Source organism: Pan paniscus, chromosome 19 (assembly GCF_029289425.2).
Source record: "Pan paniscus chromosome 19, NHGRI_mPanPan1-v2.0_pri, whole genome shotgun sequence".
NCBI lineage: Eukaryota > Metazoa > Chordata > Mammalia > Primates > Hominidae > Pan > Pan paniscus.
The window spans coordinates 35038860-35059419 of NC_073268.2; the positions used below are offsets into that span (position 1 = coordinate 35038860).

Below are 20560 nucleotides of genomic sequence, written 5' to 3' on the forward strand. Positions count from 1 at the left end.
GCTACTTGGGAGGCTGATGCAAGAGGATCACTTGAACCCAGGAGGTCAAGGCTTCTGTGGGCTGTGATGGCACCACTACACTCCAGCCTGGGTGACACAGCGAGACAAACAAAAAAAGATAACCTAACTTACTGTTTCTACTAAAGTAATATAATTCATATTAAAAGCCTTGCCTAGAGAAAACTCTAGGCCCAGATGGTTTCACAGGGAAATTCTATCAAATATCTAAGAAAAAATAATACCAGTTCTACATATACTCTTCCAGCATATAAACATTTATCAACTTATGAGGTCAACATTACCATGATACCAAAACCAGATATCAACAAGAAAACTATAAACCAGTATCTCAAACAGATATAATGTAAAAATTGCAACAAAACATTTACAAATAGATGCTGGCAGTTTATAAAAAGAATATAACATCATCAAGTGGGATTCCTCTCAGGAGTAAAAATCAATCCATATAATTCACTTTATTAGTCTAAAAATGTATAACTGGCTGGATGCGGTGGCTCACGCCTGTAATCCCAGCACTTCGGGAGGCCAAGGCGGGCGGATCACAAGGTCGAGGAGACTGAGACCATCTGGGCCAACATGGGGAAAACCCGTCTCTACAAAAAATACACAAATTAGCTGGGCGTGGTGGTGGGTGCCTGTAATCTCAGCTACTTGGGAAACTGAGGCAGAAGAATCACTTGAACCTGGGAGGCAGAGGTTGCAATGAGCTGAGACTGAGCCACTGCACTCCAGCCTAGATGACAGAGCGAGACACTGCCTCAAAAAGAAAAACAAAAAATCCCTATAGCTAATATCACATGCAATGATAAAAGATTAAGTATTTTCCGGCTGGGCGCGGTGGCTCACACCTGTAATCCTAGCACTTTGGGATTACAGGCAGGCGGATCACGAGGTCAGGAGTTCAGGACCAGCCTGGCCAACATGGAGAAACCCTGTCTCTATTAAAAATACAAAATTGGCCAGGCATGCTGGCGCATGCCTGTAATCCCAGCTACTCGGGAGGCTGAGGCAGCAGAGTCGCTTGAACCCGGGAGGCGGAGGTTGCAGTGACCCGAGATCATGCCATTGCACTCTAGCCTGGGCAACAAGAGCGAAACTTCGTCTCAAAAAAAAAAAAAAAAACAGATTAAGTATTTTCCTCATAAGATAGGGAATAAGACAAGGATATCCACCCTCACATTGTACTTTAGGAGCTAGCCAGTGCAACAAGGCAAGAAGAAAAAAAGGCATTCAGACTGGCAAGGAAGAAATAAAACTGTACTAATAAACATAATTGTGTACACAGAAAATCCCAGTCCACAAAATAGCTACCAGAAATAAGTGAATTTATCAAGGTTGCAGAATACAAAGTCAATATCAAAAAAATCAATTATGGTTGGCACTGTGGCTCATTCTTGTAATCCCAGCACTTTGGGAGGCCGAGGCGGGTGAATTGCTTGAGTCTGTGGCCAGCCTGGGCAACATGCAGAAACCATCTCTAAAAAAATAAAAAAATTAAGCCAGGCGTCGTGGCATGCACCTGTAGTCCCAGCTACTTGGGAGGCTGAGGAGGGAGGACTGCTTGAGCCCAGGAGGCAGAGGTTGCAGTAAGCTGAGGTCACACCACTGTACCCCAGCCTGGGTGACAAAGTGAGACCCTATCTCAAGAAAAAAAAAAAAAAATTAGCCAGGTGTTGCAGCAACACTTGTAGTCCCAGCTACTTGGGAGACTGAGGTGGGAGGATCAATTGAGCCCGGGAGGTTGAGGCTGCAGTGAGCCAAGATTCTGTCACTGCACTTGAGCTTGGGCAACCGAGTGAGACCCTGTCTCAAAAAACAAACAAAAAAACAATTTTATGTTTACATACTCATAATGAAACTGAAATTTGGTGGAGGGGGGAGATAACATTTTCAATAAAATTAAAAATCATGGCTGAGCTCAGTGGCACATGCCTATACTTCCAGCACTTTGGGAGGCTGAAGTGGGAGGATCGCTTGAGCTCAGGAGTTCAAAACCATCCTGGGTAACACAGCAAGACCTCATCTCTACTAAAAATCAAAACAAATTAGCCAGGCGTGGTGGTGTGTGCCTGCGGTCCCAGCTATTTAGGAGGTTGAGGTGGAGAATTGCTTGAGCCTGGGAGATGAATGCAGCAGTGAGCCTTGATCACACCACTGCACTCCAGCCTAGACAACAGAGAGAGAGATTACATCTCAAGAAAAAAAAAAAATACTGCCGGGCGCAGTGGCTCACATTCCCAGCACTTTGGGAGGCCGAGGCGGGTGGATCAATTGATGTCGGGAGTTCGAGACCAGCCTGACCAACAAGGAGAAACCCCGTCTCTATTAAAAATACAAAATTAGTCGGGTGTGGTGGCACATGCCTGTAATCCCAGCTACTGGGGAGGCTGAGGCAGGAGAATCGCTTGAACCCAGGAGGCGGAGGTTGCGGTGAGCCGAGATCATGCCATTGCACTCCAGCCTGGTCAATAAGAGTGAAACTCCATCTCAAAAAGAAAAAAAAAAAAAATTTACAGAATACTTAGAGATAAATCTAACAAATGTGTGCACGATTTGTATGCTGAAAATTACAAAACACTGATGAGAAAAGTTAAGAAAAAGACCCGAATAAATGAAGAAATGTACTAAATTCATAGACTGGGAGACTCAGTATTGTCAGGATATCAATGGTCCCACTAATGATCCAAAGATTCAACAAAATCCCAAAAAACCAGCAGCCTTTTTTGAAGAAACTGACAAACTGATTCTAAAACATACATTTAAAAAAAAAAAAAAAAAGCAAAGCACCCAGAATAGCCAAAACAACTTGAATAAAAGAATAAACGTGAAGAACTCTAATTGATGCTAAAACTTACTATAGTCAGCCCCCTGTATCCTTAGTTCCACGTTCCTGGATTCAGTCAACCTCGGATCAAAAATATTCTGAAAAAAACAATTCCACAAAGTTCCAAAAAGCAAAACTTGAATTTGCCATGCACCAAGTAGTACAGTGAATCCAGAAGAATGAAGTGATGTGTAGGGAATGCATTTAGTATTATAAGTAATCTACAGAAGATTTAAAGTATACAGGAAGATGTGTGTAGGTTATATGCAAATACAACATCATCTTATATAAGTGACTTAGGCATTCATGGATTGTATCCACAGGGGTCCTGGAACCAATCCCACACAGATACCAAGGAATGACTATATAAAGCTATGATAGGCTGGGTGCAGTGGCTCACACCTGTAATCCCAGCACTTTGAGAGGCCAAGGTGGGAGGATCACTCGAGGTCAGGAGTTGGAGACCAGCTTGGGTAACATACAAGACCCTATTTCTACAAAAAATAAAAATAAAAAATAAAAAAAGTTTAAAAATTAGCCAGGCACGGTGGCATGTGCCTGCAGTCCTAGCTACTAAGGAGTCTGAGATGTGAGGATCACTTGAGCCCAGGAGTTTGAGGTTTCAGTGAGCTATAATCACACCACTGCACTTTAGCTTCGGCAACAGAGCAAGATCCTGTCTCAAAACAAAACAAAGAAGCTGGGCACAGTGGCTCATGCCTGTAATCCCAGCACTTTGGGAGCCTGAGGCAGATGGATTGCTTCAGCTCAGGAGTTCAGACCAGCCTGGGCAACATGGCGAAACCCTGTCTCTACTAAAAATACAAAAATTAGCTGGGTGTGGTGGTGTGCGCCTGTGATCCCAGCTACTTGGGATGCTGAAGTAGAAGGATCACTGGAGCCTGGGAAGTCGAGGCTGCAGTGAGCTATGATCACGCCACTCTACTGCAGCCTTGGTGACAGAGTAAGACGCTGTGAAAGAAAAAGAAAGAGAGAGAAGAGAGAGAATCAAAGAACTAGATTTTATCAAAATTAAAAACTTCTGCTCTGTGAAAGATACCATTAAGAAAAAATTTTAAAAGCCGTAACTGGGTTTCCAGTGGCAGGGTCTGGGGAAAGGGCGGCAGGTGCCATGTCCAGCCACAAAGATGGCAAGAAGAAACCCCTGAAACAGCCCAGAAAGCAGGCCGAGGAGATATACAAGGAAGGCAAGGCTTTCAAGTAGACACAAAAAGAGGACCAGAAGAAACTATAGGGAAGGGGCCCCTGGCCACAGGTGGAATTAAGAAATCTGGCAAAAAGTAAGCTGTTCCATGGGCCTGAGGCAATGGTGACCCTTGATTTCATTCCCTACTATAACATCTTTTGCCACCTATAGCTGGACTGAAGTGTTGTAATGGAGCCTGTTGTACATTTAAGAATAAACTTTTGTGGAAAGAAACAAAAAGCCCTGAACGAAAAAAACGCATCTGCAAAACCTACATCTAATAAGGGCTTATCCTGAATACATAAGGAATTAAAAACTAAACAATAAGAAAACAAATAACCCAACTTAAAAATGGAGGGAAGGGGCTGGGCGCGGTGGCTCACGCCTGTAATCCCAGCACTTAGGGAGGCCAAGGCAGGTGGATCACCTGAGATCAGCAGTTTAAGACCAGGCTGGCCAACATGGCAAAACCCCTCACTAATAAAAAATACATAAATTAGCCAGGCATGGTAGCAGACGCCTGTAATCCCAGCTACTCAGGAGGCTGAGGCAGGCAGAATTGCTTGAACCCAGGAGGTGGAGGTTGCAGTGAGCCGAGAAAGTGCTACTGCACTCCCGCCTGGACGACAGAGTGAGACTCCATCTCAAAACAACAACAACAACAACAAAAAAACTGGTAAACTAAAATAAGGATAATTCATTCAATATTTACCAGACCTTTACCATATCCCCGGCACTGTCCTTGATGCTGGGTTGAGAAACAATGAAGTGGGATGGGAAAATATGATAAAAACTTGATTCTAATTGCATTTAACAAATATTTATTAAATAAACTAAAAGATATAAAAGAATAAAAGATAACCCTGCCCTGAAGATGATAACCCCTTTTAGAAAATTAATGAGTTCAAATTTTGCCTCTCTACGGTAGTATCAAACATGACACTGAATACAATTCCAAGGAGGAAAACTAAAATCTCAAGTTTTACTTAAAAATATTTTACTCAGCAAAGTTTTAAAATTAAACAAGCCTAAAAGATGGCAAATACATGGTTTCGGCTTGCAATAAGGAAAGAAGCCACTCAATGTGTTCTATTTAATTTGTTGTATTATTTAATTAATGTAATATTTAATTAAATAATGTAATATTTAATTTGTTGTATACATTTCCAATGTATAACTGCCCCTTTTCCGATGATCCAATTAATTTCTCTAAGACTTCTCTTTGAGAAGTCTTAAGACTAGCTTTTTTTCCCATTAAATCTAATGGGTACTGTGAATCTTCCATGTGACTATTTCTCTCTATGCGTTGAAATGAAGAAGAGCAAAAAAAGTATCAGACTTCTAAATCTATCCAATAAAAATAAAAATAAATAATGTTGCAATAAAATCCCTATACATAATCTTTTTTATTTTTTGAAACGGAGTCTCACTGTGTCACTCAGACTGGAGTGCAGTGGCGCAATCTCAGCTCACTGCAACCTCTGTCTCCTGGGTTCCAGCGATTCTCCTGCCTCAGCCTCCCCAGTAGCTTGGATTACAGGTGCCCGCCACCATGCCCGGCTAATTTTTTCTATTTTTAGTAGAGATGGGGTTTCGTCATGTTGGCCAGGCTGGTCTCGAACTCCTGACCTCAGGTGATCCGCCTGCCTCAGCCTCCCAAAGTGCTAGGATTACAGGCATGAGCCACCACGCCCCGGCAAAACTGTTCTTTTTTAATGCAGAAAATTGAATAGACATCTTTCAATGCCAAGTCAAAGGGCAACATGCGAATATTTGAAGCAAGAAAAACCTCCAATCAATTTATCTGCATTACAGTTTATAACTGTACATAATAATAGACGGGTTCTTAAACACTTGCTTTCAAAATTTAAACCAGTTTCACCATATCTTCTCTTTTTAATTACCACAGTATTTTATATTTGTACCAGTTTGGCACTTAATTATATAGAAACACCAAATACTTTACATCTTCAAAGACTTTTCTTGCTAACTGAAGCAGACCTCTTTGAGAATTAGAAGTTTATTTTATATTTTTCCATAGAAGATAAACAAATGGCTAATGAGTGCACGAAAAGATGCTCAACATCATTAGTCACCAGGGAAATGCAAATCAAAACTACAAAGAAGTACCATTTCACACTCAAGGATGGCTATAAAATTTTTTTAACGGGAAATAATTGTTGGAGAGGATGTGGAGAAACTGGAACCTTCATATATTTTTGGTGGTAATGTAAAATGGTTCAGCAACTATGGAAAATAGGTGGCCGTTTCCTTAAAAAGTTAAACACATAATTATCATGTGACCCAGCAATTTCACTTCTAGGTATACATCCAAAAGAACTGAAAACAGTACATATTAATGTACAAATATGTTCACATTAGCACTATTCCTAGTAGCCAAAAAGTATAAAACAGCTGGGCGCAGTGGCTCACCGCCTGTAATCCCAGCACTCTGGAGCCTGAGGCAGGTGGATCGCTTGAGCTCAGGAGTTCAGACCAGCCCAGGGAACATGACGAAACCCCGTCTCTACTAAAAATATCAAAATTATCTTGGTGTGGTAGCACGCACCTGTAATCCCAGCTATTTGGGAGGCTGAGGCAGGAGAATCGCTTGAACCTGGGAGGCGGAGGTTGCAGTGAGCCTAGGTCAAGATTGCGCCACTGCACTCCAACCTGGGCGACAGAGCGAAATTCCGTTCCTCCACCTCCGAGCAAAAAAAAGGTATAAAACGGCTCACATGTCCATCGACAAATGAATGGGAAAACAAACTGTGGTACATAAATATAATGGAATATTATTCAGCCATAAACAAAAATAAAGTAGGCAGGGTGCGGTGGCTCACGCCTGTAATCCTAGCACTTTGGGAGGCCAAGGCGGGCGGATCACTTGAGGTCAGAAGTTCAAAACCAGCTTGGCCGTCATGGTGAAACCCCGTCTCTACTAAAAATACAAAAATAATAGCTGGGCATGGTGGTGCGTGCTTGTAGTCCCAACTACTTAGGAGGCTGAGGCAGGAGAATCGCTTGAACCCGGGAGGCGGAGGTTGCAATGAGCCGAGATTGTGCCACCACACTCCAGCCTTGGTGACAGAGTGAGACTCCATCTCAAATAAATAAATAAATAAATAAAGTATTGGGCTGGACACAGTGGTTCACGCCTGTAATCCCAGCACTTTGGGAGGCCAAGGCGGGTGGATCACTTGAGGTCAGGAGTTCAAGACCAGCCCGGCCAACATGGTGAAACCCCATTTCTACTAAAAATACAAAAATTAGCCAGGCACAGTGGCGTGTGCCTGTAATCCCAGCTACTCAGGAGGCTGAGGCAGGAGAATCATTTGAACCCAGGAGGTGGAGGTTGCAGTGGGCTGGGATCATGCCACTTGCACTCCAGCCTGGGCGACCGAGCAAGACTCCGTATCAAATAATAATGAAGTACTGATACATGCTCCACCATGGATGAAGCTCCAAAAACACTATGCTAAGTAAAAGAAGCTAGAAACAGGCCGGGCGTGGTGGCTCACGCCTGTAATCCCAGCACTTTGGGAGGCTGAGGCAGGCGGATCACGAGGTCAGGAGATTCAGACCATCCTGGCTAACACAGTGAAACCCCGTCTCTACTAAAAATACAAAAAAATTAGCCGGGCTTTGTGGCAGGCGCCTATAGGACCAGCTACTAGGGAGGCTGAGGCAGGAGAATGGTGTGAACCCCGGAGGCAGAGTTTGCAGTGAGCCAAGATCATGCCACTGCACTCCAGCCTGGGCGATAGAGCAACTCCATCTCAAAAAAAAAAAAAAGAAGCCAGAAACAAAAGGTCAAATATTGTACGATTCCTTTTTTATCAAGTATCCAGAATAGGCAAATCCATAGACATAGAACAAAGACTGGTGATTATCAGAGACGGAAGAGAGGAAAATAGCGAGCAACTGCTATAATAAATGGGTGCATGGTTTGCTTGAGGGTTAAGGAAAATGCTTTGGAACATACATACGGTAGCTATACAACACTGTGAATGTACTAAATGCCACTGAACTGTTTACTTTAAAATGGTTATTTTTGTTGTTGTTTTTGTTTTTTGAGACAGGGTCTCACTCTGTCACCCAGGCTGGAGTGCAGTGGCGTGATCTCCGCTCACTACAACCTCCGCCTCCCGGACTCAAGTGATCCTCCCACCTCTGCTTCCCAAGCAGCTGGGACTACAGACACATGCCACCATGCCCAGCTAATTTTTGTACTTTTTGTAGAGACAGGATATTGCCATGTTGCCCAAGCTGGTCTGAACTCCTGAGCTCAAACAATCCACCGGTCTCAGCCTCCCAAAGTGCTGGGCTTACAGGCATGAGCCACACCATACCCGGCCTAAAATGATTAATTTTATGTTATGTGAATTTCACCTCAATTTTTTTAAGTTTAGCTATTTGGGATGGAAATATTTCCTAACTGTATTTAGACACTTCTATGGAGTCTTATTTCCCTTTTTATAAGGCAGACCACATCGAACCTAATTAATATTTCCTGTTGACTCAGGATCACCATTATGTATAACAATGATTATGAGTAAGCCATTCCCCTTGTGTCTTAATTCTGAGTCTCAGTTGTCTCATCCGTAAAATGACATTTTTTGCTAGACCACAGGATCTTAATGTTTTTAGCCACAGATACTTTTGAAGACCCAATTAAGGTATGAATTCTTACCCTAGAAAAATGCACATGTGCATATTCATACCAAATTTGTACACAACCTCAGAAAGTTCAAAGACCTACTGTGCAATTCCTGTGCAAGACTCACACAAGCAATTCCCATGGGTTCAGCATTTCTGATTCTACTACGGTCTAATACAGTGGAATAGCATCAACATTTACACGGGTTCATGAAGCTATGCTGTGCTTTTTACTTTCGTTGTATAAATAGTTGCCCTAGTTCACTGCCAAATTCTCTATTATAACTGCTAGCTGCTATCCAACACTTAAAGAACTTAAACTTTAAAAATTCAATTAGATTCTATTCAACAATTAGTACTGTATGTCCTATGCTAGGCATTAAATGGGAGGGACACAAAATAACCATAGTCCTAGTAAAAGCTAAGACAATTAAGTACTTACAAAAAAAGGAAAATATCTCATTAAGTACTAAACTGGGACACTGATAAATGAGCCAAAAAGAACTTAGAGAAGAACAAGGACAGTATAAGCTGAAGCAGTTGGGGACAACTTCATGGAAGAGGACTTGAATGGAAGAGGACTTGAATGGACAGAGAAAAAGAAGAGATGAGACCAAAAGGGCACTAAAAGAGACATCATAAACATAGGCAAAGTGTGCTGGGCAGTAATCAGAAATAGGCTGTATCGGCTGGGCGTGGGGGCTCACACCTGTAATCCCACCACTTTGGCAGGCCGAGGCAGGCGGATCACTTGAGGTCAGGAGTTCGAGACCAACCTGGTCAACATGGTGAAACCCCGTCTTTACTAAAAATACAAAAATTAGCCAGGCATGGTGGCGCATGCCTGTAGTCCCAGCTACTCGGGAGGCCGAGGCAGGAGAATCGCTTGAACCTGGGAGATGGAGGTTGCAGTGAGCTGAGATCGCACAACAGCACTCCAGCCTGGGTGACAGAGTGAGATCCTGTTTCAAAAAAAGAAAGAGAGAGAGAAAGAGAGAGAGAGAGAGGAAGGAAGGAAGGAAGGAAAAGCAAGCTGCATAGATATGGAGGGGTCAATCAAAGATAATCTTAAAAAACAATAAAAACAATTACATGCAAAAATTATTTATGGTAAAGAGTCAGAACAGATATGGAGGATTGGTTATTAAGGGAGAAGGGACACGAGGGAGCCTTCAAGAATGCTGGAAACTTTCCATAACTTAATCTTAGTAGATACATTGGTTAAAAAAAAAATCACTTAAGCACTTTATTGTTTGTACATCACAACTGAAAAAAATACACACAAATGGTTGCCAGATTATGATATAGAAAGTACTTCTGTAGGCCAGGCACAGTGGCTCTCGCCTGTAATCCCAGCACTTTGGGTGGCAGAGGCAGGTGGATTACTTGAGGTCAGGAGTTTGAGACCAGCTTGACCAACACGGTGAAACACCATCACTACCAAAAAAAAAAAAAAAATTAGCCAGGCATGGCGGTGTGTGCCTGTAGTTCCAGCTACTTGGGAGGCTGAGGCAGGAGAATTGCTTGAACGTGGGAGGCAGAGGTTGCAGTAAGCTGAGATCCTACCATTGCACTCCAGCCTGGACAACAGAGTGAGACTCTGTCTCAAAAAAACAGTAAAAAGAAAGTACTTTTGTAGGTTTGTAGAAGTAAAAAATCAGATATTACATAAGGAGATAAGTCTTATACCAATATGTAAGGGGAACTGAAATGGGAGAGAAAAAGACAGCCTTTTAAGTAAAGTAGAATTAAGATAATAGTACTAGCTGGCCGAGCGCAGTGGCTCACACCTGTAATCACAGCACTTGGGGAGGCCAAGGCGGGTGGATCACCTGAGGTCAGGAGTTCAAGACCAGTCTGGCCAACATGGTGAAACCCCGTCTCTACTAAAAAAAAATACATTAGCCAGGCATGGTGGTGGGCGCCTGTAATTCTAGCTACTTGGGAAGCTGAGGCAGGAGAATCGCTTGAACCCAGGAGGCAGAGGTTGCAGCAGTGAGCCGAGATCACACCACTGCACTCCAGCCTGGGCGGCAGAGCAAGACTCCATCTCAAAAAAAAAACAAAAAACAAAAAACAAAAAACCTAGCTAACACTTATGTAACACAATATGCCAGGTACTATTCTAAGATCTATACATATAGGCCAGGTGTGGTGGCTCGCGCCTGTAATCCCAGCACTTTGGGAGGCCGAGGCGGGCGGATCACCTGAGGTCAGGGGTTCAAGACCAGCCTGGCTAACATAGTGAAACCCCATTTCTGCTAAAAATACAAAAAATTAGCCAGACATGGTGCGGACACCTGTAGTCCCAGCTACTCGAGAGGCTGAGGCAGGAGAATGGCATGAACCTGGGAGGCGGAGCTTGCAGTGAGCCAAGATTTCACCACTGCACTCCAGCCTGGGCAACAGAGTGAGACTCCATCTCAAAAAAAAAAAAAAAAAAAAATATATATATATATATATATATATATATATATATCCATAAAAAGGCTTATATACAAATATTGCTAGCAATCTTATTCATAATAGCCAAAAACTGGAAATAATTCAATTATCAATCAACAGGTGAACATAAACAAACAGTGATATATCCAAACACTGGACGATTACTAAGCAATAAAAAGAAATGAACTAATGAAACACGCAACATAGATAAATATCACAGCTATTATGCCAAGAGAAAGAAGCCAAACACAAAATTTCATACTGTATAATTCCATTTCTATGAAACTCTAGAAAAGACTAATCTCATATACAGCAATAGAAATCACATCAGAGGCCTGGTGTGATGGCTCATGCCTGTAATCCCAGCATCTTGGGAGGCTGAGGCGGGTGGACTGCCTGAGTTCAGGAGTTCGAGACCAGCCTGGGCAATACAGTGAAACCCCGTCTCTACTAAAATACAAAAAATTAGCCAGGCGTGGTGGCACGCACCTGTAATCCCAGCTACTTGGGAGGCTGAGGCAGGAGAATTGCTTGAACCCAGGAGGCGGAGGTTCCAGTGAGCGAAGACTGTGCCACTGCACTCCAGCCTAGGTGACACAGTGAGACTCCATCTCCAAAAAAATAAAAAAAAAAGAAAGAAATCACATCAGCGGCTGCACAGGAATAAGACTGAAAAGAGACTGCAAAGGGGCCTAGGAAATTTTGGGGGGAAGTAAAAATTACTCTATTATTAAAGTGATTGTTACAGCCACTGATCTGTACATTAAAAATTTGTGAAATTATTGCAAATAAATTAAAGCTTGGTAAAATTGATTGAAAAAACGTTACGGGCCAGGTGCAGTGGCTCATGCCTGTAATCTCCACAGTTTGGGAGGCCAAAGCAGGCGGATCACTCGAGGTCAGGAGTTTGAGACCTGCCTCGGCAACATGGCGAAACCCCATCTCTAAAAAATTAGCCAGGTGTGGTGGCACACTCCTGTAGTCCCATCTACTTGGGAGGCTGAGGTGAGAGGATAGCTTGAGCCCCGGAGGCAGACGCTGGGGTGAGCTGAGATTGCGCCACTGCACTCCAGCCCTGGGGGACACAGCAAGATCCTGTGTCTCAAAAAAAAAAAAAAAAAACCTTATGGCCAGGTGCAGTGGCACACACCTGTAATACCACCACTTTGGGAGGCTGAGGCAGGAGTATCACTTGAGCTCAGGAGTTTGAGACCAGCCTAGGCAATATGGCAAGGCTAGGGAAGGATCAAGTCTGACTCATTTCTGTATCCTGGCACAGTATCTAGAAAATCTCTACAAAAAATCAAAACATTGGTCAGGAATGAATGGCAGCATGCTCCTGCAGTTCCAGCTATTTGGGAGGCTGAGGCAAGAGGATCACTTAAGCCCAAGAGTTCGAGGCTGCAGCGCATGCCACTGCACTCCAGCAGCCTGGGTGACAGAGCCAGACTCTGCCTCAGAAACAAAACTAAACAAAACATGTTATTAACATTGAAATAGGTAGGTAAATAAGGAGAAACTTTTGCAAAAGATTAAGAAGATGAGTTCAATTTAGATATGTTCACCTCAACGTGTCTTCAAAAAGAGTAAGATACCTCGGTTGGGCATTGTGGCTCATGCCTGTAATCCCAGCACTTTGGGAGGCCAAGGCAGGCGGATTGCTTGAGCCCAGGAGTTCGAGACCAGCCTGGGGAACATGACGAAACCCCATCTCTACAAAAAATACAAAAATTAGCCAGGTGTAATGGTGGGCACCTGTAGTCCCAGGTACTAGGGAGGCTGAGGGGGGAGGATCACCTGAACTTGGGGAGGTCAAGGTTGCAGTGAGCCATGATTGTGCCCCTGCACTCCAGCCTGGGTGACAGAGTGAGACTCTGTCTCAAAAAAATATAAAAATAAAAAAAGATTATCTCCGTCAGGCAATTGGGTATAAAGGATGGAGTTAGGGAGGCAGCAGGAAGAGAGGGAGACAGAGAAGAGCATTGTGTTGAGAGACACCTACTGTTAAAAGCAGTAAGAAAGAACAACCAGTAAAATACAAATTTTAAGAAGGAAGACAGTCAGACATGGTGTCTCATGCCTGTAATCCCAGCACTTTGGGAGGCCAAAGCAGGAGAGTGGCTTAAGGCCAGGAGTTCAAGACCAGCCTACACAACACAGCAAGTCCCCATTCCTATATGTGCCTATAGTCAGTCCTAGTTCCTCAGGAGGCTAAGATGGGAAGATCACTTGAGCCCAGGAGTTCAAGACTGAAGTGAGCTATGATGGCACCACTACCCTCCTGCCTGGGCAAAAGAGCAAGACCCTGTATCTAAAAAAAGAAAGAACTGTAAGAGGTACTAGGAATGTTCTCTATCTTGTTCTTTGTGATGGTTACATGAACATATACATCTGTAAAAATTCAACAGGCTTACACTTCATATTTATGCACTTTGCTGCATTAATTATACCTCAAACAGTTTTAAAAAAAGAAAAATGGCTAAGCATGGTAGCTCACACCTGTAATGCCAGTACTTTGGGAGGCCGAGGTGTGAGGATCACTTTAGCCCGGGAGTTCAAGACCAGCCTAGGCAACATGGAGAAACCCTGTCACTACAAAAATTAGCTGGCCATGGTGGTGTACGCCAGCAGTCTCCCAGCTGCTTAGTTGGGGGGGTGGGTAGTGCACTCCTGTGGTCTCAGCTACTTGGGAACCTGAGGTGGGAGGACTGCTTGGGCCAGGGAGGTCAAGCAAGGCTACAGTGAGCCGTGATTGTGCCACTGCACTCCAGTCTGGGCAAAACAGTGAGATCCAGTCTCAAAAAAGAAAAAAGAAAAGAAAAAAGATATGGCCCAAAAGTACCTTTTCAGCTTCATTTTACCAAATACCCATCCCAAATCACATAAATAACCTATAGCCACATATGATCAGTAATCACCCTCTTCAATATTGATCATTCATGCTCTCAGGTATATAATACCCTTTGTACTTTTATTTTTTTTTCAAGACCCATATAAAATCTCACTCCCTCAGGAGTCACTACTCCTAAACACCCCTTAACTCTACCTGTATAACAGTTAAATAAATGGTTCTCAATCAGGTGATTTTGCTCCCTAGGGGACATTTGGTAATACCTGAAACATTTTTTGATCATCACAACCAGGGGTGACGCTACTGGCATCTAATGGGTAAAAGCCAGTGATGCTGCAAAATATCCTATAATGCATAGCACAGATCCCCACAACAATGAATTATCCTACCCAAAATGTCAATACTACCACGATTGGGAAACCCTGCACTACACTATTGTATGTATTTACTTGCAAGCCTGTATCCCTACTAAACTACAAAATGGGAGGGATCAAGTCTTACTCATTTCTGTATACTGGCACAGTATCTACAAAATAACACACCAAAAAAATGTATTAATAAATACAGATGTGTCATTACTGAACCTATTTTAATAACCACACTGCCTAGAATGCTACACTCAAAAAATATAAGAAATACGTATGTCATTGCTGAATCTTACTTTGATATGAAAGCTACATAACTTACTGGCTAAACTGGTTGTCTTTTTTTTTCTGAGATGGAGTCTCACTCTGTCTCACAGGCTGGAGTAGAGAGGTTCGATGTTGGCTCACTGCAAACTCCGCCTCCCAGGTTCAAGCAATTCTCCTACCTCCGCCTCCCGAGTAGCTGGGATTACAGGCGAGAGCCACCACACCCAGCTAATTTTTGCATTTTTAGTAGAGACGGGGTTTCACCATACTGGCCAGGCTGGTCTCAAACTCCTGACCTCAGGTGATCCGCCCACCTCGGCCTCCCATAATGCTGGGATTACAGGCATGAGCCACCACTCCTGGCCTAAACTTGTGGTCTTTAAAAGCAAATTCCATCAATCACTATCTTGACTTGGTGTTTTCATAGTACATACCAACAAATTACAAATTATAACTATGTGAATATCTCAAAAGAGTATTACACTGAAATTTATTTCCAAATTTACTGCAGCATGAGTAAACCAACTGGCTTAATGACTGTGCTCTGAAAGGATTTTTAAAAGGACACTGTTTCAGCAGGGCAAGGTGGCTCACGCCTGTAATCCCAGCACTCTGGGAGGCCAAGGCGGGTGTATCACCTGAGGTCACGAGTTTGAGACTAGCCTGACCAACATGGTGAAACCCCATCTCTACTATAAATATATATATACAAAAATAAGCCGGGCCTGGTGGCACATGCCTGTAATCTCAGCTACTTGGGAGGCTGAGGCAGGAGAATCACTTGAACCTGGGAGGTGGAGGTTGCGGTGAGCCGAGATCATGCCATTGCGCTCCAGCCTGGGCAACAAGAGCGAAACTCCATCTCAAAACAAAGGACACTGTTTCAAAAATTTTTTGAACTCATATCATAGTGCCATTTGAATAAAATAGAGTAAAATAATGGATACTAAAATCTTGGCTATCATTCCACCTAACTTGAATCTAATAAAATTTATGTTAAAATACAGAATGGTAGTGTATTTTAACATATTGTCAAAAAATTAAACAGTTTTTACTTACCTATTTATTTAGACACAGGGTCTCACTGTTGCCCAAGCTGGAATGCAGTAGCACAACCATGGCTCACTGCAACTCCATCCTCCTAGGTTCCAGCAATCCTCCTGCCTCAGCCTCCTGAGTAGCTGGGACCACAGGCACATGCCACCGTACTTGGCTAATTTTTTATTTTTAGTAGAGATGAGGCCTTACTATGTTGCCAGGCTGGTCTTGAGTTCCTGGGCTCAAGCGATCCCCTTGTCTCAGTCTCCCAAAGTGCTGGGATTACAGGCGGAAGATATCATGCCTAGCCAAAAGTTTTTATATCATAGTTATTTTACTTATTTTAGCAAATATTTCAGGCCAGGTGTGGTGGCTCATGCCTGTAATCCTGGCACCTTGGGAGACTGAGCTGGGTGGATCACTTGAGTCCAGCAATCCAAGACCAGCCTGGGCAACACGGTGAAGCCGTCTCTACTAAAAATACAAAAAATTCGCTGGGTGTGGTAGCACAGGGCTGTAGTCCTAGCTACTTGTGGGGCTGAGGCAGGAGGATCACTTGAGCCCAGGAGGTCAAGACTGCAGTGAGCTGTGATCCTACCACTGCACTCCAGTCTGGAGTCCTACAACAGGTTCTTAAAAGAGTAAGACCCTGTCTCAAAAACAAAACAAAACAAAACAAAATCCCCCCCACACACACACACAGAAATATTTCATATCTCAACACTGTTTTATTTTTTACATGCCCAGCCAACTTTTGTATTCTTGATTAAAGATTAATGGCATTATTTTATAGAACTAGACATTCACACATAAAACACAAAAATACTTTTTCACTACCTAAGCTGAAGATAAAATGATCTTTTAATTACTCCATTTTCAAATTATTTGTACTTTTCTAGAGAATTAAAAAATCATTATCACTAATAACGACATGTCAAAATAAAGAATCTAGGCCAGGCATGGTGGCTCACACCTGTAATCCCAGCACTTTAGGAGGCTGACGTATGAGGACTGCTTCGGTGTAAGAGGTCAGGGCTGCAGTGAGCTGTGATTGTGCCACTACACTCCAGCCTGGGTGACAGAGCAAGACCCTGTCTGAAAAGAAACACAAAAAACAAAAAAGAATCTGAAAGTGAGCACATTATATTGCCCCTCTGGGACTCAAAACTCTAATTCCAGTAAATAAAACCAACTGAAATACCATACTCCTATCAAGTAATGAGCCCTATAAAACATCATCATCATCTACCATTTATGCAGCAGGAGATTACTTAAATACTATGTATTAAATAAAACAACATATACTATACAAAGTTTCTGTACAACAAGGAAGAGCAAAGTTTCCTTATCAAGTACAATCAAGGATATGGATGGTTTTGGCAAAAAGACAAAGCTTTTCCAATTTTCAGTAACCCTAAATTCCCCAAGTCTAAAAACGGAAAAACCTTGACCTTGTTTAGTAATGCTGTTCATCAACCTTTTCTGAAACCTCTTTCTCAGCCTCAATGGGAATAAATTGTAACAAATCAATCCAAAATACAAACTAGAGGTTTGTAACTACTACCATGAGTGAATTAAAAACATCAACTAAAACATAAATATTATGGTTAGATGTAACACATTGCAGCACACTGATTTTTTTTTTTTTTTTTGAGACAGAATCTTGCCCTGTCACCCAGGCTGGAGTGCAATGGCACAATCTTGGCTCACTGCAACCTCCACCTCCCAGGTTGAAGCAATTCTCCTGCCTCAGGCTCCCTAGTAGCTGGGATTGCAGGTGCCCGCCACCATGCACGGCTAATTTTGTTTTGTTTTTTTTTTTTGAGACTAAGTTTTGCTCTGTCTTGATCTCTTGACCTTGTGATCTGCCCACCTCGGCCTCCCAAAGTGCTGGGCTTACAGGCGTAAGCCACCGCGCCGGGCCTAATTTTTTTGTATTTTTAGTAGAGACAGGGTTTCAGCATGTTGGCCAGGCTGGTTTTGAACTCCTGACCTCAAGTGATCCACCCACCTCGGCCTCCCAAAGTGCTAGGATTACAGACATGACCCATCACTTCTGGCCTGGCATTTTTAAAATATACTTAATATACTTAATTAGTCACATAATAATTTTATGAACAGATGTATTTCAATTAAATTAAATCTATATATGTCCCCAAATAAAATAAAAATAAAAGATATTTTCTTAATATCCTCCAAATAAAAAGTTTTCAACCAGGCATGGTGGCTCACACCTGTAATCCCAGCACTTTCGGAGGCTGAGGCAGGCAGATTGCTTGAGCCCAGGAGTTCGAGACCAGCTTGGGCAATGTGACAAAACCTAATCTCTACAAAAAATACAAAAGAATTAGTCAGGTATGGTGGCGCATGACTGTAGTCTCAGCTACTTGGTAGGCTGAGGTGAAAGGATCACCTGAGCCCGGGAAGTAGAGGCACAGTGAGCCATCATTGTGTGCCACTGGACTCTAGCATAGGGAAGGGGACTGAGACCGTCTTAAAAAAATTAAATAAAAAGTCTTCTTTTTTTAAAATTCTGCAATTCATGAGAAACTGCACTCACACATAGTGTGTGACATTAGATATCTGATAACACGTTCCTTAATACAAAAACCTCAGAAGTTACCATGATTATCCAAAACTACTGGTACCCTGCTCAGGATCTTTTAGGCAAAGTCCTTGCTATCTCCTAAGCTTTGAAACCTAGAAAGGTAAATATACCCAATATAACGACTAAATAGACTACAGATGAATCAGTAGAGATTGAAGGAGAGTTGTTGAAAGAAAAAGGAAAAAGCAAACTAAAACAAGCATACTTCAGAGACAGAAGATTAGAAGTAAAAGGGATGAGGTAAAAAAAGAAATTTTAGTTCAGGCACAGTGGCTCACGCTTATAATTCTAGCACTTTGGGAGGCCAAGGTGGGCAGATCACCTGAGGCCAGGAGTCAAGACCAGCCTGGCCAACATGGCGAAACCCCGTCTCAAACAAAAAGAACAAAAAGTACAAAAATTAGCCAGGCGTGGTGGCACAGCTACTCAGGAGGCTGAGGTGGGAGGATTGCTTGAGCCCAAGAGGCAGAGGTTTCAGCAAGCCATGATCACCCCACTGCACTCCAGCCTCCCAAGAGAGTAAAACCCTGTCTCAAAAAAAAAGAGAAGAAAAAGAAAGTGATATGGTTTGGCTCTGTGTCCCTACCCAAATCTCATGTTAAATTGTAATCTCCAAAATTGGGGGAGGGACCTGGTGGAAATGATTGGATCATTGGGGTGGATTTCCCCCTTGCTGTTCTAGTTGATAGTGAGTTCTCAAGAGCTACCGTTGTCGGAAAGTGGAAAGTTTGTAGCACTTCCCCCTTCACTCGCTTGGGTGTCCACACACATGCACACTCTCCCTCTGTCTCTCCTGCCAACCATGGGAAAATATGCCCACTTCCACTTCCGCTATGATTGTAAGTTTTCTGAAGCCTCCCCAGATGCAGATGCCTGTATAGCCCACAGAACCGTGAGCACATTAAACCTATTTTCTTTATAAATTACCTGGTCTCAGGTATGTCTTTGTAACAGTGTAACTGGGTACCCAGAACATATAAAAATGTGGCAAACTGCTGAGCACAATAGCTTACACCTGTAATACCAGCACTTTGGGAGGCCAAGGCAAGAGGATCACTTAAGATCAGGAATTTGAGACCATCCTGGGCAACATAGCAAGACCCTGTCTGCACAAAAAATTTTTTTCAAAAATTAGCTGGGTGTGGTGGTGCACACCTGTAGTCGCAGTTACTCAGGAGGCTGAGGTGGGAGGATCACTTGAGCCAGGAGGTGGAGACTGCAGTGAATTATGATCACACCACTGCGTTCCAGCCTGGGCAACAGAACAAGACCCTGGCATCAAAAAAAAAAAAAAAAAAAAAGAGGCAAACAAAAGTTTCCCATAATAATGTTTACCCTTACTTTATGCACCACACTGACACTCCCCATTACTTTTTAAAATTGTTATTGTGACTCACTAAATTGAATTTACAAGCCATTAATGGATCACAAACTAAAGTTTGAAAGCACTGGCTTAGAGGAACTAAAAATTATGGGAAAGTCCTTGCTTTCCTATGATTATCTAGCTTGAGAAAACTATTCAGAAGGTGGAATTCTCCCAGGGCTGAAATACTGTCTTATCTGGCACATAATAATCACTTAAAGCTTGTTGAATTAATACATTTTGGAACATAAGCCACTTTCAAGGTAAGGACATACCTACAAAAGATACCTAAATAAAAATGCGTAGAAGAGCATGGGTACTCTGAATCCCTTCAAAGACAGGGATGGTAAAAAGAGCTCCAGGAGGTAGAAGAGGGATACCAAATTTTTCTTAAATAAACAAAGTAAGTACTGGAAAAGAAATGTCATTTGTTGTTGTTTTTTTTTTTTTTTGAGACGGAGTTTTGCTCTTGTCTCCCAGGCTGGAGTGCAATGGCGTGATCTCGGCTCATTGCAACCTCTGCCTGGTTCAAGTGATTCTCCTGCCTCAGCCTCCCAAGTAGCTGGGATTACAGGTGCCCACTACCACACCCAGCTAATTTTTGTGTTTTTAGTAGAGACGGGGTTTCACCACTTTGGCCAGGATGGTCTTGAACTCCTGACCTCAAGCAATCCACCCACCTCGGCCTCCCAAAGTGCTGAGATTACAGGCCTGAGCCACCACGCCCGGCCTGAAATGTCATTTCTTAAGACAGGCTTTATATCCAGCAAAGGAAAAAGAAAACCTGTGATAAATTAAAAACTCCCATCAGAGGTGGGCACAGTGGCTCCTGTGTATAATCTCGCCACTTTGGGAGAACAAGGCAGAAGGATCACTTAAACTCAGAAGATCAAGACCAACCTGGGCAACATA

The 20560-nt window shown here is 42.8% G+C and overlaps 1 protein-coding gene across 5 annotated transcripts in view; it reads right to left on the reverse strand.

The window, feature by feature from the left end:
- The window catches only part of TAOK1 (TAO kinase 1), a 164518-nt gene that overhangs the window by 134381 nt on the left and 9577 nt on the right, over nt 1–20560 (reverse strand). For 3 of the 5 annotated variants that reach the window (XM_034942166.3, XM_055101576.2, XM_063599160.1), the window contains one exon: nt 16651–16772. The exons of the other annotated variants lie outside the window; for them this stretch is intronic. The gene's annotated coding sequence lies outside the window, so the exon portion shown is untranslated. The remainder of the gene's footprint in view (nt 1–16650; nt 16773–20560) is intronic. 5 annotated transcript variants of the gene reach the window in all.